Raw genomic sequence first — 15,457 nt, 5'->3', positions numbered from 1 at the left:
CTATGACTAATAGAAATTTAGGCTGATTTTAAAAAGTTAAAAAATAAATAATATTTGGGTTGTTTTGTTTGAGTTTTTATTTCAGAAATAGTAGGGAGAGAAGAGTATTTCTTTGCTGATGTTTTAAGGATGAAACAGGATCTGGCATAAGTTGAAAATATCTCATATTTTCCCTTGGTATCAGCGACTCATTTGAACAACAGAAGATAGACAACAAAAAAGAGAAAATGTGAAAAAGGGCAAAACAGAATATAATCAGAAAGGGAAGGAAAGAAACTTAGTCTGCAATTTGACATTCCTGTCTCATATTTGAAATACTCGTTTCTTTCCCCCAACAGACTCACATAAGCAAGTCTTCATCTACCTTACTGAGGTTCACACAATAATTTTATGTGTTCCCATTTACAAGAATTTTATTGAACATAGCAATTATAGACTATTATCTTTATTAGCACTGGGTACAAGTAGTAGACCAATCTGCCATTATAGAGACAACAACAAAATCATTCCTCCTTCAAACAACTTATACATTCTTTTTAATGGGATGTGTAAAATATTATAATGAGAACAATTCTGAATTGCAGTGATTTTCCTGATTAAATGGTGGCATGTACAAAAACTTCAAAGACTATTTTTTTCTTGTAACTCTCACATTTAAAATAACCAGAGTTTTAAAGCAAGCTTGATAGAGAATTAATATGGGCATGGTCATTTTTCATTCAGACAATACATTTTTTTATTTGTTCTAAAACAAGTAAAAAAGGAAGAATCTGATATTGCATTACCTGTGTGTCCTGAATAATAAAAATTGAATTATCCTGTCCCGAGTGTCAGTGATAAGTCTATGGACTTGAGCTTGCATGCTCAGAATTTCTGTTGTGATGTTTTCACAGTTCCTGCAGAGGAGGGATGTATAATAGTTTTTCTTAGGTAATATTCTCTGTCAGATATGCTCAGACATTGTTTTTTGTATTCTGTCATGCCAGCTGGATCCATAATCCATTCCTGCAAAAAGGACAGTACAAAGACCAACCATACTCTCAAAACAAAAAGTGACTCTTGAAATCCAATCATGATTTGAAATACAGCTATTCAATTACCATACTTTTCTCCTCAAAGAAAAAAAAAAAAAAAAAGAAAGAGGGGGCAAAGGAAGAGGAAAAAAATATTAAATATTATTATGCTTCCCATGAGGCTGTGGGCTATACACAATTTGAATCTATCCTGTAGTTTTATGTATAGTAGCTCTCCTAGTTTGCACTTCTACTTTTTTTTATTCTACATTTCCTCTCATTGGAAGAAAACAGTCATGATGTATCCATAATAACTCACAATTACAATCATACATATTGCAATGACATGACCTTTTCCCAGAAAGCAGGGGATGTCAGATTTTTTATTTTTACTATTTTGCCACATACAGTCTCTGAGAAAGAAGCTAATGCGAAGTTGGAAGTCACAAACTCTATATTGCACATAGGCAATGAATACTCCTCCTAATCTAGGGAGATGAAGTTCTCTTACAGCCTTAAAATATTTGAAGAAAGAGCCAGAAGCCAGGAAGACTAATTAAGGAGCATGATGGAAATAAGTGTGTGAGGTTGCTACAATTCTAATTAATTAGAGGCAAATTTGGAGGGAAAGAGGAACTAAATCTAACCCCTGGTAGCAAGGGATGAAAAATCATCATTCTTACTACTGGTGTTCATGTAGCCTCACGAGAGAGGAAGTTCACAGCCATGCATAAGAAAACCAAGAAGAAAGTCTACTGAGCACAATGACAGAAACTCACTCTAGAGACAATATGGTTTTAACAAAGACCAGAAGAACTTCTTACAGAAAGAACTGCTAAAACTCCCAAAAATATAGGGTAATCCCCCAGCACCTATCCTAGCAGAAATGCTCAGGCAGTGAAAGAGGGAGCTTTAGCAGAATCCATCTTTAACTAAAGAACAAAGAGGTCCAATAAGAGAGGAAAGCCTCCGAGCAAATGGTATTCAGAACATTTGAGCTAATTACCGTGTCCTAACAATGGGCAATTTGGAGCAAGTAGGGAATTCTTGCAGTGCCAAGACTGAGGCAGAACTGCACTTTGTGGTGGCTTATTGGTTTGGGGGTTTTAATTTATTTTCTGACTTTTATGTGTTAAAATTTGTATTTTAAGAAAATCATTTTTAGCCTGAGCTGAATGTGGCAATGAGCACTCTCAGACTGCTTCTCAGAAATGCCCAGGGCTCATCACTAAGCTATTCCCAGATATTACCCCAGTTCTTTCTTCCTTATGGAATAACACATCACAATACAGTGAGGACTGAGGTCAGAAAGCTCAGCCAAGAGAAGGGTTCCTGTAAGGGAGTATTGCCAGGAACAACTGAGATTTGTGGTTTACATCAAAAACATCCTGAAGTGTGCAAGATGTAAGTGCTGCTTTCATCAAACAGAAACTAAGGAAAACTTGTTAATGTCTTTTTTTCCCTTTTGGTTTCCTCCTTCTCCTCCCCCTTCCACAATTCTCCCCTTTTTTTCTCCCCTTTTTGAGAGGAGTGCTTTGGTCTGAGGACTAATTAATCTCAGAAAAGAGGCCAGACTTTGCTGTGAAGAGCTATAACTCTTTCTTTGCAAACCTCTTTTCTCCAGACTTCTTGTATCTTTAAGACAAATTAAATTCCTAAATAACATGCTTGGGGCTGGTGTTAGCCCTAAAAGTTCTGATCCTCCACTCACGTAAAGCATAAGAAAAAATAATCTCAGCAGGAGCAGTCTTGGGGGAGGGCTTCTAGTCCTGATTAACAGCAAGTCCCAGCACTTCACATTCACTGCCATTTGTTTCTGCAGCACTCCAGCGACATGTAATTCCTTATCCTGCAGGTGACAGATATCTTTGGTGTTATTGCTGCTCTGTGGGCAGTAAATCACCACTCAAATATAAGCTTAGGTCATGCCATGTGACAACTTCTTTACTTATTTGCATCACTGTAAGGCAGCCTGGCAATTATACAGAAAGTATGTTACCATGGCAACACAGGGAAACTGCAGCATCTAAAAAAAAATTAGACTGCAGAATTACTTAACATTTTATTCTCCAAAGACTTCAGTATTCTGAGTTTAAACTTTGCACAAAAAATCATAACAAATGGTGCCTATTTCATAAATAGTGCTTCCTACATATTTTAGAAGTAATTGCTTCTTTACATCAAAGCATTTTATATTTTCATCTTCGTGGAATTACTGAATACAGAGTTTAATGAGTAAAATACTCTTCTATCCCCTGTCCAGAATTTTTTTCTTTTTTTTTTTTTGCAAAAAATACCACTTATTAGTCAAGTCAAATACGGTAATTATTTCAGCACAGTTAATGCGTAAGTCTCCTCACACACCTCCCACACAAATGACTGCAGACAGCTCTGACAGAGCCTGAGTCTTGGTAAAGCTCTGGAACAGCACAAAGGAATAGCTGACATATTAGTCTGCATAGGATGGGAAGAACCAAGCAGTCTGAATTGTGAAAAGGGACACAAAATGTAACAGGGACACAGCTATCCAATGTGCAAGTCTTGGGCTGGCACCCACCGACTCAAGATAAAAAACACCCTGGCTTCTAGCAAAGTCAGAAGGTTCCTTCTGGCTTAGTGCCTAATTCAAAACTCAGACTCAGACAATCAAAGATGGCTTTATCATCCAAGCCCCACCAGCTGCACTAGTTTTGGATGTCAGATGTCACATTGTTTTAATCTTTTAGTCATGTGCTGGTGATCAGGAAAGCAATGGAGAAAGTGCTGCTGCAGACCCCTCATAACCCAGGGTTTTGTAATAATTTAGTATAAGCTATTGCTGTCATATTATTACTATAAATAGTAACAATACAATAAAGAACACATACAATATTAATGAAATTCAAATTAATGAAAAAAAAAATCACTATATCCCAGGGCATTTTATCTCATGCTGCTACCATTTCATCTCACAAACATGGTCAATGCAACAAAGGCAAAAGCTGCTTAGTTCCCTAAGAGCTATTCTGTTCCTCAGAACAGAAATAGTTATAGGCATACATGAAGCAGTCATAGTTTTAGGACACCTTCCTTGCAAACAGAGGGCAGGCAGAGAGCCCTTTTTGACAAAAATGGAACTGTGTGACACAGATACAAAATTTTAGAGGAGCCCATTAATGCATGACTAATGCTCTCCACTGAGGTAAATACTCTGGCTTCAATTCTTTTTCTAAAAGATTTGACACTAGTAGCAGACTGATTTAAAGTCTGATTTTGTAAAACACACCATTGATTTGTTCATTGGTACAGTCAATAGAAAAATACATTGACATCTGAACATCAGAATTTTAAAAACACTGCTGTGCAGTGTCTCTGATCTACATTTCATGCTAATTAACCTATATATTTCAAATGAAAACAGACCTTGATTCCTTATCAAGAAGCCTAATTATGTTACCTATATTGCATTTCTGAAATAGATGATAAAGTCCAGTCTCAAGTCTTTGTTAGCACCATTAACAAATAAAATTCACAAAGAGCTGGTTAGGCACAGAAACACTAAAAATGTCCGAAGCATTTGCACAATTAAAACATACATAATTTAACCACCATGGCATATCCAGAATTATCCATTGCCTCACTATGGGCAATAAATATGCAAAGAAAAAAAAAATTCTAAATACCCCACCTATCTTTAGGAAAATTCTACATCTTAAGGCCAACAATACAGCAGAACGTAAACAGTTTAATAAAAACTCAGAAATATAAGCAGCAAGGATATGCAGACTTTTGTTCCAAACAATAAACCCATTGAACAAGAACAAGATTGCCAGGCACAGGAAAGAGCAGAAGCAGCAAGAGGAGGAGAGGTAACACAAGGGGATACTTGATGCTGTCAGGGAGTCTACTGACATGTCAACCGGAGAAATAAGATGAGAGCTGTGAAAAGAAAGTGGTAAACATGAAGCAGCAGCTCAATCATTAACAAGCAACAGCCAACTAATGGGAAAAGACATTCAGCTACCAGGAAGCCAACCCTTAACTAAAAGTGCCACAATGGAAAGGTGACCACCTGGACTGACTGAGAAGAAAACAACAACCAGCTTCACATACCAACAAAATTATAAGAGGAATTGGGAGGAAAAAGCAGGAAGAAGGGAAGCCTGAAGATAAAGCTGTAGGAGGGTTTTGGCCACATTGCAGACATTATTTGAAACTAATTCAGTTTTGACCACAGCTTCTTGTGATTTGGCACAGCATTCACGATGAAATGAACAGATTTACAAGTATTAAAAAATCTGTGGTCCATCTGGAGAAAATCAGGTATCATCATAGGAATAGAATTACTTACCACCTCAGGCTAACTGCTTACCTATTCCTGTTTGTAAAAGTGCTGAATTGAGTGATATTTCTGTCCATAGCATAGGATTGCTTCCATACCACAGCAGTACTTCCCATCATGCCAAGGCCCAAATAAAACCACATGTCTAACTACAGAGAGGGAGAAAGTACAACACAGTGACATTGACATGGGAAGTGAGGAGTCAAGCAGGTTCAATTCCCTGCCCTGCCACACTCTTCTGGCATAACATTTTACAAGCCAATTTAAGCATTTCAGGTCTTTCCTGTATACCACGGTTCATGGCTTGTCACTGGGCTCTGCAGGTGTTATACAAGCCCGCATTAGGATACATCCTGCAGTCACAATGGAAGCCTTGCTATCTGTTGGATGAATATAACAATCTCCCACATCCTATAAAAATGTGATCTGGGCAGAGATATGGATGGCAGAGACCTAGTGAAATATTAGGTCTGTATACCCTCTTTATTCACAGAGCACAAACTGTTGAAAAATCTGGTGGATATAGGCTGAAAGGAATGTACAGCCACCTCTACAGAAAACATATGGCTGAATTCAATCTTGGTGTAAACAAAAATACTCTAAGTTTCACACCATTTTTTTTTCTTCTTTATATTTCACACTTTTCCCAATAGCTGCAAACTATCGTCAAAGCCCATCACAGATGAAGTCATTTCTGAAGCCAAGCTATGCATTTTTAACGCCATTTTATCTTTTCCCATATGTCACTCTATCTATTTCTGTTGCTCTTCTTCACCTTAAGCTGATTATGTATCTGGTAATTCACTCTCCAGCAAAGCCTGATTCATCTGTAACCACGTAAGGACAGATTCCATGATGAAATCTTTGACTGAGATGGTTTGGAGGAGGGAAACTTCACAGTTTCCTCCAAAGATATTTTTTCAAGGCATTCCGCTTCTGAGAAAAAAAGCTCTCTGAAGCCTGTGGAATTAACATCATAAATAATACAAACCCTAAGTCCAAAATTGCAAAGCAGAGAAGACTGTTTCTGGATATGTTTTCTTTCATTCCCCTGTGCATATTTTTTCCTTTTTATGGACACACTTGGGAGTGATAAGTTATATTTTACTGTGTCTGTAGTAATTAAAAATTTATTTCACCAATTTTAACAGATACCTTTCCATATTGTCACTTTTTTTTTTTTTTTTTTTGCCTGTATATCTGGTCTTTTGACTCTAAATCAATGTTTTCCCTAATATTTATTCTGAATGTTTGGAACTCCTGGATATGTTTTACCATCAAAAGCAAAACCAGGTCATTAAATACCTATACTGCTTGAGATATTTTTATTTTTAATAAATCTGTTAGTCCTTCAGCTCTTCTTTTTTTTTTTTTTTGGTGCATGTGGTATTATTCTTTCCAAGTAAATGTGAATTAATTTTTGTCAGGTGATTTCATAGAATGAGATAAAACACTAAAATTAAATCCAAAGATATTTAATTTCATCTGCTGCAGTCTGTACAGACACTGATTTTCTACTGTACTTTTAAAAGAACAATTAAAAACGTGCCTAATAAAAAACTTTTATAAGAATCACGACAATTACTGCTCAAAATGGTTTTATATATTTAGAGAGATGGTTTTTGCTATGATTTTCTTATGTTTCTAGAAGCAGAAGTTAAATGTGTGGAAGGCCCATTATTACCTTGCCACCTCCATCCCTTTCTTCTCTACTCCTAATTTACTAATCAGTACAAACAGGTGTTTTTCTCCCATTTTCAAGCAAGTGACAGATTGTGTTCACCCTGAACACAACAGAATACCATAAATTCTCCAGAGCAGCAAGTCCCCCAGGCTCTGCTTCAAGTGTTTCTTCACTTGCTCTCTTGTCCTCTCCTGAAATTATTTCTGTATGACCTTTCCTTATTTCTAGTTTGTGTGTGCACATACAACAAAGAAATTTTGCAGAGAATCTCAATCTTTGCCATTTTCAATGCATAATTAATTCACTCCTCTTCATTTATTAATGAACTAATTTCTTGCAAAGGTTGAAGTTATTAAAAAATGAAAAAAGGCAGAACTTTTTCACTGCATGAAGGGCTCATCAGTAAAGAAATGTGTTTTGTAGTCCTAAATCTCATAGGAATCCACACACTTCAGCAATGAATAACAGAACCTGAATGTTTGGGGGAACTGGGACCTGACATCTGTTTTGGACTTGTTTTCACTTCTTCTTTGAAAGCCATGTAAGCCTGTTTAGACTCTTTAGAGGAGGAAAACAAAACCAACCCCTCAACTATTCCCCTATAAAGACCACAGACAAAATCTTCTTCACAGCTTTTGAAGATGTGCCTCCCCACCTTCACACATGTGGATAGTATTTATTTTCTGAGTATCAGGAAAGCAATTATTTGAATTTGTATTAAAAAAAAAAAAGTTTTATGATCATTAGCATCCTGGAATGGGAAGCTCAGGATTTCAGGTGTCTAAATCAGGAACTGTAAAGGCCTAGCAGGCTATGTCCCAGTGCAACTTTTACCATGTTGGAGCAGTGCAGTTGTGCAGGTTTGGCTCTCTGTTCACGTACATAAATTCTCCCCTATACACAGTCTGATCACTACACTGAGCTGCACATTCTTTCCTATACATTGCAAGGGAAGGGGAAGGGTGGTAAGGGAAGATCCTGTATCCACACTGCTTGCAGAGACATTTTTGAATATTGCATGCCACTAACCATATCCTCTGGATTATGCATGCCTCCTGTCCTCCCTACCCTCTTGCATGATTGAATGTTACACACTGATTCCAGATCAGGCTTACTCTCTTTTCACTAACATTGCGTTCTCATTTCTAAGTTCTTTTAGAAAATGGGTCTTTAGCTCATTTGACTATGTGATATGCACATTTCTAAAACAAAAAATAAGGTCAATCAAGGTCACCATGACTAATGGAGCCTATTCTAAAATTATATAGCCCAGATGTGATTTTTTTTCTTTTTTAATCAAATGTAGGACAAGAGTAAAGAGTACTTGAATTGACACATTAATATAGGAGGCAGACTATGTGAAGAAGGAATTAGAGTTATAATCAAAGCCTGCTGCATAAGAGCAAATTGCTTCAGCTATGTTCAGAGTGGAGCATAATTTGATCTGTCTATCCATTTTGATTTCTTTATTGCTTTGTTACTGAAGACTTATATTGTATTTCTATACACAGACACACAAGATGCAAGCAAGAGATCATAGTTACTGTTGGCAAGGAAACAAGTTACTGGGTGCTGAAAGTCACATTCCAAATTAAAATTATATTAGTATTTGAGCCAATCCAAATTTATAATTGTCAGTGAGTTTTTATTTGTATCTACTTAGAGCAGGAAGTCATTAATTGACTTGAATATATTTGAAGGATATAAAATATATTTGAAGGAAAATTATTTATTCCACTAGTGTTGAACCCAGGGAGAGATACAAGAAATAAATTGCTAAAGAATGTGTGGCCTTTCCTGCAAAAAAATCAAATATATAAAATTGCAATAATGTGCTTCCCACAGCTTTCAGTAACTTTTGAGGAACCAAGAAATCAAAACACAACATTTTTTTGTTCGTTTCTGTTAAATTACTCCTTTAGACTGCACCTGAATTATTTGCCTTCCCACAGCTGCTTTCCAGAAAGAAAACAACTTTAATTTCTCTTTCTCCTATTCTTGCTCATGTTATATTCACATGCAGCCCTCCTCGTACCCCTCTGTTGGAGCCCCTTCATGTTTTGTGCAGTTGTTCCAAGCAATTCAGCACCTTTATTTCTCCTTACATTTTAGCACATGCAAGAAAAAAGATTGGAAATATTCACTGGACCAAGGCTGTACAGACCTAGCAGCAAAAGTGAAAGAAAATGTTTACTCTTTATGGCTCTTCTGAGGGCTTCAAAAAGGAGCCAGGAAGGGATGTTCTTGTGTACCATACATCAATAGGATACTGACAGCATTTTCCTGACAGGAATTGTTTGTTACCCAAACAAAGGCCAATTACATGGTCATTAAACAAATTTTATTGTTCCTAGATGTAAAGACCTGAACTTGAATTGAAGCATAGGGCTACACCAGTTCTTTCTGAAGTAACATTTTTGGTTTTCCTTCCATATAGCAATTAAAGAGATTCAGTAGGGATTACTGAAAATGTTACCAGTTTATGTGAAAATATTAAATGTGAAAATATAAAGTGTAGCAGTTCAAGTGATAAGTGGAACAAGTCAGCATTTTAAGTTTTCCACACATAAATCAGTTTGTCACATGTGTCTTATTAAGGTATTATAACTGAAGAAACCATAATTCACTTCCCATTCTGCTCTCATGGTAAAGCTGGTATAGTCTGGGAATGTATCATCTCTGCTTGAACCACTTCTGGGAGTTACATGCATACTGTATAATGAGACTAAAACTTCATGTCATATTTTGAAAATGGCATTTATGGTCTATTTATGGCTTCACAGTTCAAGGTCATTTATAGGGATCATTATCTCCACTTATTCTGCTCATTCTTTCAATAGTTTGACACAGTCAACTAGCAAGGTTTCTGAAAGTATTAAAGCACAAGTTGCCTTAGTTTAAAATAGATGATAATTTGGATACATTGTGGAACTTCAAATAAGAAAAAAACACATAATTTATAGACATAGAATCACAGAATATGCTGTGTTGGAAGGGACACACAAGGGTCATCAATTGCACCTCCTAGCCCTGCACAGAACCATCCCCAAGAATCGAACCATGTGCCTGAGACCATTGTCCAAACATTACTGAGCTCTGTCACCCTTGGTGCTATGACCACTTCTCTGGGTGGCCCCAGCACCAAACCTGACAGAGCTGGTTCCAGTACCCAGCCACCCTCTGGACCTTTTCCTAGCATTCAACCTAAACCTCCTTTGACTCAGCTTCATGCTATTTCCTTGAGTCCTGTCACCTATCACCAGTGAAGAGATCAGTTCCTGCCCCTCATCTTCCCTTCATGAGGAAGTTGTAGACTGCAATGAGATCTCTCCTCAGCCGTCCCTTCTTCAGGCTGAATAAACCAAGTGACCTCAGCCACTCTTCACAAGGCTTTCCCTCCCACCATCCTTGCTGCCCTCCTTTGCATGCACCCTGATAGCTTAATGTCTTTCTCACATTGTGGCACCCAAAACTGCACACAATATTCAAGGTGAGGCTGCCCCTGAGCAGAGCAGAGCAGGACAATCCCCTCCCTTGCCTGGCTGGTGATGCTGTGACTGATGCCCCCCAGGATAGGGCTAGCCCTGCTGGCTTCCAGGGCACTGCTGGCTCATGTTCAACTTGTCATGGACCAGGACCCCCAGGTCCCTTTCTGTGGCACTGCTTTCCAACCTCTCGTTCCCCAGTCTATACACACAACCAGGGTTGCCCCATCCCAGCTGCAGAATCCAGCACTCATCCTTGTTAAACTTCACAGGCTGGTGATTGCCCATCTCTCTAATTTGTGCAGGTCTCTCTAAGGGCCTCTCTGCCCTTGAAGGAGTGAACAGTGCTTTCCAGTTTAGTGTCATCAGCAAACTTACTTGGTATTCCTTCGAGTCCTATGTACAAGCTGTTAATGAAGCTGTCAAGGAGTGCCGGGCTGGGGATGGAGCCCTGTGGAGCCCCACTGGTGACCAGAACCCAGCTGATGCCACCCCATTCCCTGTAACTCTGTGCCAGACCCGTGAGCCAGTTGCTGACCTGGTGTCCAACATGGTTATTCAGCTGTGGGATGGACATTCTGTCCACAAGGACACCGTGAGACACAGCATCAACAGCTTTGCTGAAATTCAAATGATCTGCATCTACTGCAGTTCCTAGATCAGCTAGGTGGGTTACCCTGTCATAGAAGGAAATTAGCTTGGACAAGCAGAACTTTCCCCTCATGAAGCCCTGTAGGCTGTGACAACTGACTGCTTTGTCCTAGAGATTTTTTCAATACCACCCTGAATAATCTTTTTCACAATTTTACTGGGTTCTGAATTGAGACTGACAGGCCTGTAGTTTCTGGGGTCCTCTTTCTTTCCCTTACTGAAAATCAGGATGTTAGTCAGTTATATTATTAAATACAAGAATATATAATTAAGTAAGAATTTTTAAGCTTTTTTTTTTTTTAAGATTCCTACATTCCTGGAATAATTATTGAATTCTGTATGGAAAATGGCTCTTCTAACTTTATGTCTTATGCAAAAAATATTCCTTATAATTTTAAGCTCAAATACAATTTTAATTTTTTTTTTGGTAAAAAGAGCATATTTTGGAAATAATGAACAAGAAAAAGATGCTTAGGAACAAGCTATTAAATCTTACTACATGTGGGAAGATGGTTCTAAATCTCTTGGACATTTTTCAGCCAGCAATATGTCATAGACTTATTTTATTAAGAGCTTTATTTCATCTGAATAGAAGGAAAATTCTTACTGATTTAACTTCATTAGCTATGCATAACCATCAGCAAATTTAAAGAATAGAATTATTAGACAGTTTTCCTGTTCCCTCTAGAGAGAAATTTTCCTTCTCTTTTCAGAAAGCTGTGCAGAGCTGCCCTACTACAAGTATTAACCTCTTAGCATCTACAGTAATGATACATTTTCTTTCTCCTCTCCTAATAAAAATAGGTGTTGATTACTTTAATTATTACTTCTTAGTACTAATGGCTCTTTATGCAAGTGGATCTAATAGCACTGAATTATCAGTACTGATATATCCATATAACTCCAACTATGAAACTACATGGCATCAGGTCCTGTGCAATGCTGTGAATCTTATTATTTTTAACTTTATATGTCTACAAAAAAACCCTTATTTACCTACAGATGATCAGTAGAAACAAGTGATGGACTAAGTTATTTAAAGATATACATTTCTTTAGTAAGCACTAGCAAGTAAGACACACATAGCCAAAATATTTGTATTTGAATGTAAATACAGACACTGGCTACACCAAACTTAAACTTTGCACGTGAGGTTAGAAAATCTCAGTTTAAGTTTGGTGTGGTTCCTTGCTGCAGTTTTTAATGGTGCCTCACAACCTAATGATGATGAATTCATCATAGTTGTGTTCTCAAGGGACCTCAAAGCCCTGAACTCATCAATTTCAGTAGGAAATGCTTGGTTCTTTCAGAAATACCTGTAATATTTTTCTGGCTATATTCATCCCAGAGTCCCAGTGCTTTGTAAACACTACTGAACATAGCACAGCACTTTGTTAGTGCATGGAGGTGTAGACAAATTAACCAAACCCATCACACAGGGATTATTCTAGCCAGAAGACTGGTGATAGCTGTAGGCAATTTTTATAATTAAAATAGCTAATAATAAATGACAATTCCTTCATTCCTTCTGCACTGTCAGCTACTACAACAAGTCTCCTTTCTGTTGCATTTCACTTTAAACAGGTTTCAAAAGCAGGATGCAGAGCCACATGTTCAGCACCCATATGGGAAGTGGAGCATGTCCAATCCCACTGTGCTTGGGAGCCATGGGCAGAAGTGTTGCTGCCTGAACAAGCTAAGGGAAAGTGTCTCTTGCTGACTCTCCAGTCTTCAATGACAGTGTGGGATTTTGTGCTATTGGTGAGAAATCAAGCAGCAGGAAGCCAAAATGTTTTCTAGAAGAGCTAAAACATTTTCCAGCCCTGAAGGTACACTTTGTTTTCTCCTTACTTTGAATGCTTTTCCTGACCCTCTTGCAATTTCCCTTTCTTCTCTGGTGTTTGTTTCACACTGCTTTCACCACACTTCTCACAATAACCAGTTGCTCTACTTGTGAAAGATAATTTCATGCTATGTTGGTATATCTAGGAGAGATGATGCCACAGACAGAAAGCTATAGAAGCTTTTGCTGTGTGTGGTTTCCTGGAGACCTGACTTCAGTATGTTTATGTACACAGTGTTTTCCTCTTTCCTCTCAACCAACCTCAAACCAGAAGGGATGTTTCTGAAAAGAAAAATGCAAAACTCTGTAAAATAATTTAAAACCAAAACCATTTGGGTCCCCAAATTACTGGTAACAACACTGGCAACTATTGTTACTCACTGCAGCGGGTAATTCAAGGGAGTCAAGGAGACTGACAGCTCTCTCAGGGCTAATAACCACTGAAGCTGAGCCATTTTTTCTATAGCTAAAGTACTCCTACAGAAGCTTAAAACAGCAACACAAACTTCTGCTTTTCCTCCACTTAAAAAATATCTATATTATTACCTGTTTAGAGCCTCCAGCGCATTTTTCTGCTTTCTAACCAGATTTTGGTCATCATATACACAGTGAGGCATATGTCATCCTTGCAACGGATCTCCTTGTTTTTCTTCTCCTTTTAGGTTACCTACAAGAAAATAATTAAAAAAAAAAAAAAAAGAAAGAAATCCAAATAAAATATTATACTAGGAAAAAAAAAAAAAAAAAAAGGACTTAGTTTACAGTCAGAAGACCTAAAGATCTGAAGAGAATTTCTGATATTACAGTGGAAGTTTTCTCCTCCAGAGCCTAGGTGTACTTTCACACATTCCCTGAGTGATTCATGGAATAGTCATTAAGCTGATGGAATAGCTCTAAAGGACTTAAATAGATTATACCAATTAAGTTAAATTAAACATTGGCAACACGTTAAAGTCATCTAAATTATTACACACTTCAGAAAACATAAAGTTATTTAAGTAGAATATAGATTGTATATTCTGTTACAATGTAGTATATTAAGAAACCACTGACTCCTTTTTTTCTTTCCAATAAGGCCTGGGTCGAAAATCTGTTCTTTGGCCCTCCAGTTTGTCTGCACATTTTCTCTCAACAACAATAATCCTGCTCTCAGGAGCATGTGTTTTCCTTAATGCAGAGTCTCATTGAGAAGCAATGCACTGATGTCTTTGGTGGAATTTGGTGCTCAGCATATGCAGCACTCAGATGTGCTATGAATAGCGTACATACAAATCACCTCTAAATTTGCTCATTCCAGTAGTGTAAATTAGCAACATTCTGAACAGATTTTTCAAAGCATTCATCACAGAAAAAAATTTTTAGATCCTCTATGAATGCTAGCTCTGCTTTAGTATCAGAGCAATACAAATCTCTGTCTTCCTAAACTTATGGGAACATGCTCTTAATTCTATCCCAAACAAGACTAACCTTAGAAGTTAGTCCTTTTTTTTGTTATTTACTTCACTAAAGCAGTGCTCTAACTCCACTAGTGCTCAAAGTACAGCCAGTCAGCCAGCTGTATGTCTGTTCAGCAACACAGAATCTTTTAAAACTAAAACACTAAAACATCTGTTTAAAGACGTGTCGAACTATTCTGTGGTGACTAGAATACTGAACAGGAGACACTGCTGGTTAATGATAAGCAAGAGGTATAATTTCCTACCCATGAAAACAGTTGATTTTTTAGGACTTGCATTGTTGTTATTAATGCCTCCTATTAATTTGCAGTGCACAGCAGTGCATGAAAAAAGACTCACATAGAAAAGACATAACTGAGCTGAATTCCATGGGATTTTGCCAGGCAAAAGCCATTACTCAGTTAAAGAGTGCAGAACTTAGCACACAGACATTGACCATTTGTCTCATATACAACAATGTATGATTTTTCTAAATTAAAATTTGACGCTAACCAATTTTATTTCATCTTCCCATCTGACAGACAGCAGAAGTATGTATGTTTATATCCCTTCTATAATTCCCACTTCTAGTACAACTGTAAATACCGTGAAGAGATATATAAAATTTTAAGACTCTTTGGGTTCCTGTTTGCCATCTGTCTGCAATGATATCTTGGGGCAATACATGATAGAGTTTAATTATGCATCTCAAAAAAATCATAAGTGTTTTTTACTTAACTTCATGTTGAACTGATTGAATGTTCCCTTGCTGTCAGCATCTAGGAACTGTGAACATGAAGAACTAAAAGAGACTCCAGGAAATCATCTAGATTAATCTCCTCTCAGAGGAACATAAATACCACTTACTGTCAACTAGAAGGATACTCTAGTCTATGACTTGTCAGTTTTGAGTTGTGTAAGATGGACAAACATCACCTGAATTTTTTTTTTTGTGAAAACATATTGAAGTCTTTTCTTATATTCAGTAAGGATTAAGTATTGCTTATTGAGTTTAACTTGCAAA

General features: G+C 37.3%; 1 long non-coding RNA gene across 4 annotated transcripts in view; it reads right to left on the bottom strand.

Annotated features, from left to right (window-relative positions):
• Positions 1-15,457, bottom strand: part of LOC135299350 (uncharacterized) — a 41,825-nt gene that overhangs the window by 9,370 nt on the left and 16,998 nt on the right. For 2 of the 4 annotated variants that reach the window (XR_010361329.1, XR_010361330.1), the window contains exons 6-9: positions 13,544-13,664; positions 13,006-13,279; positions 5,365-5,483; positions 786-1,005 (exon numbers count right to left, since the gene is read on the bottom strand). This is a non-coding gene — a long non-coding RNA (uncharacterized LOC135299350). Of the gene's footprint in view, positions 1-785; positions 1,006-2,871; positions 4,932-5,364; positions 5,484-13,005; positions 13,280-13,543; positions 13,665-15,457 lie in introns of those variants that run through there. The other 2 variants (XR_010361332.1, XR_010361331.1) reach the window with 2 other exon arrangements.

This window comes from Passer domesticus, chromosome 4, assembly GCF_036417665.1.
Source record: "Passer domesticus isolate bPasDom1 chromosome 4, bPasDom1.hap1, whole genome shotgun sequence".
Taxonomy (NCBI): Eukaryota; Metazoa; Chordata; class Aves; order Passeriformes; family Passeridae; genus Passer; species Passer domesticus.
Note: the sequence above shows the minus strand (reverse complement) of the source record. Positions and strands in the feature narration are given on the sequence as shown.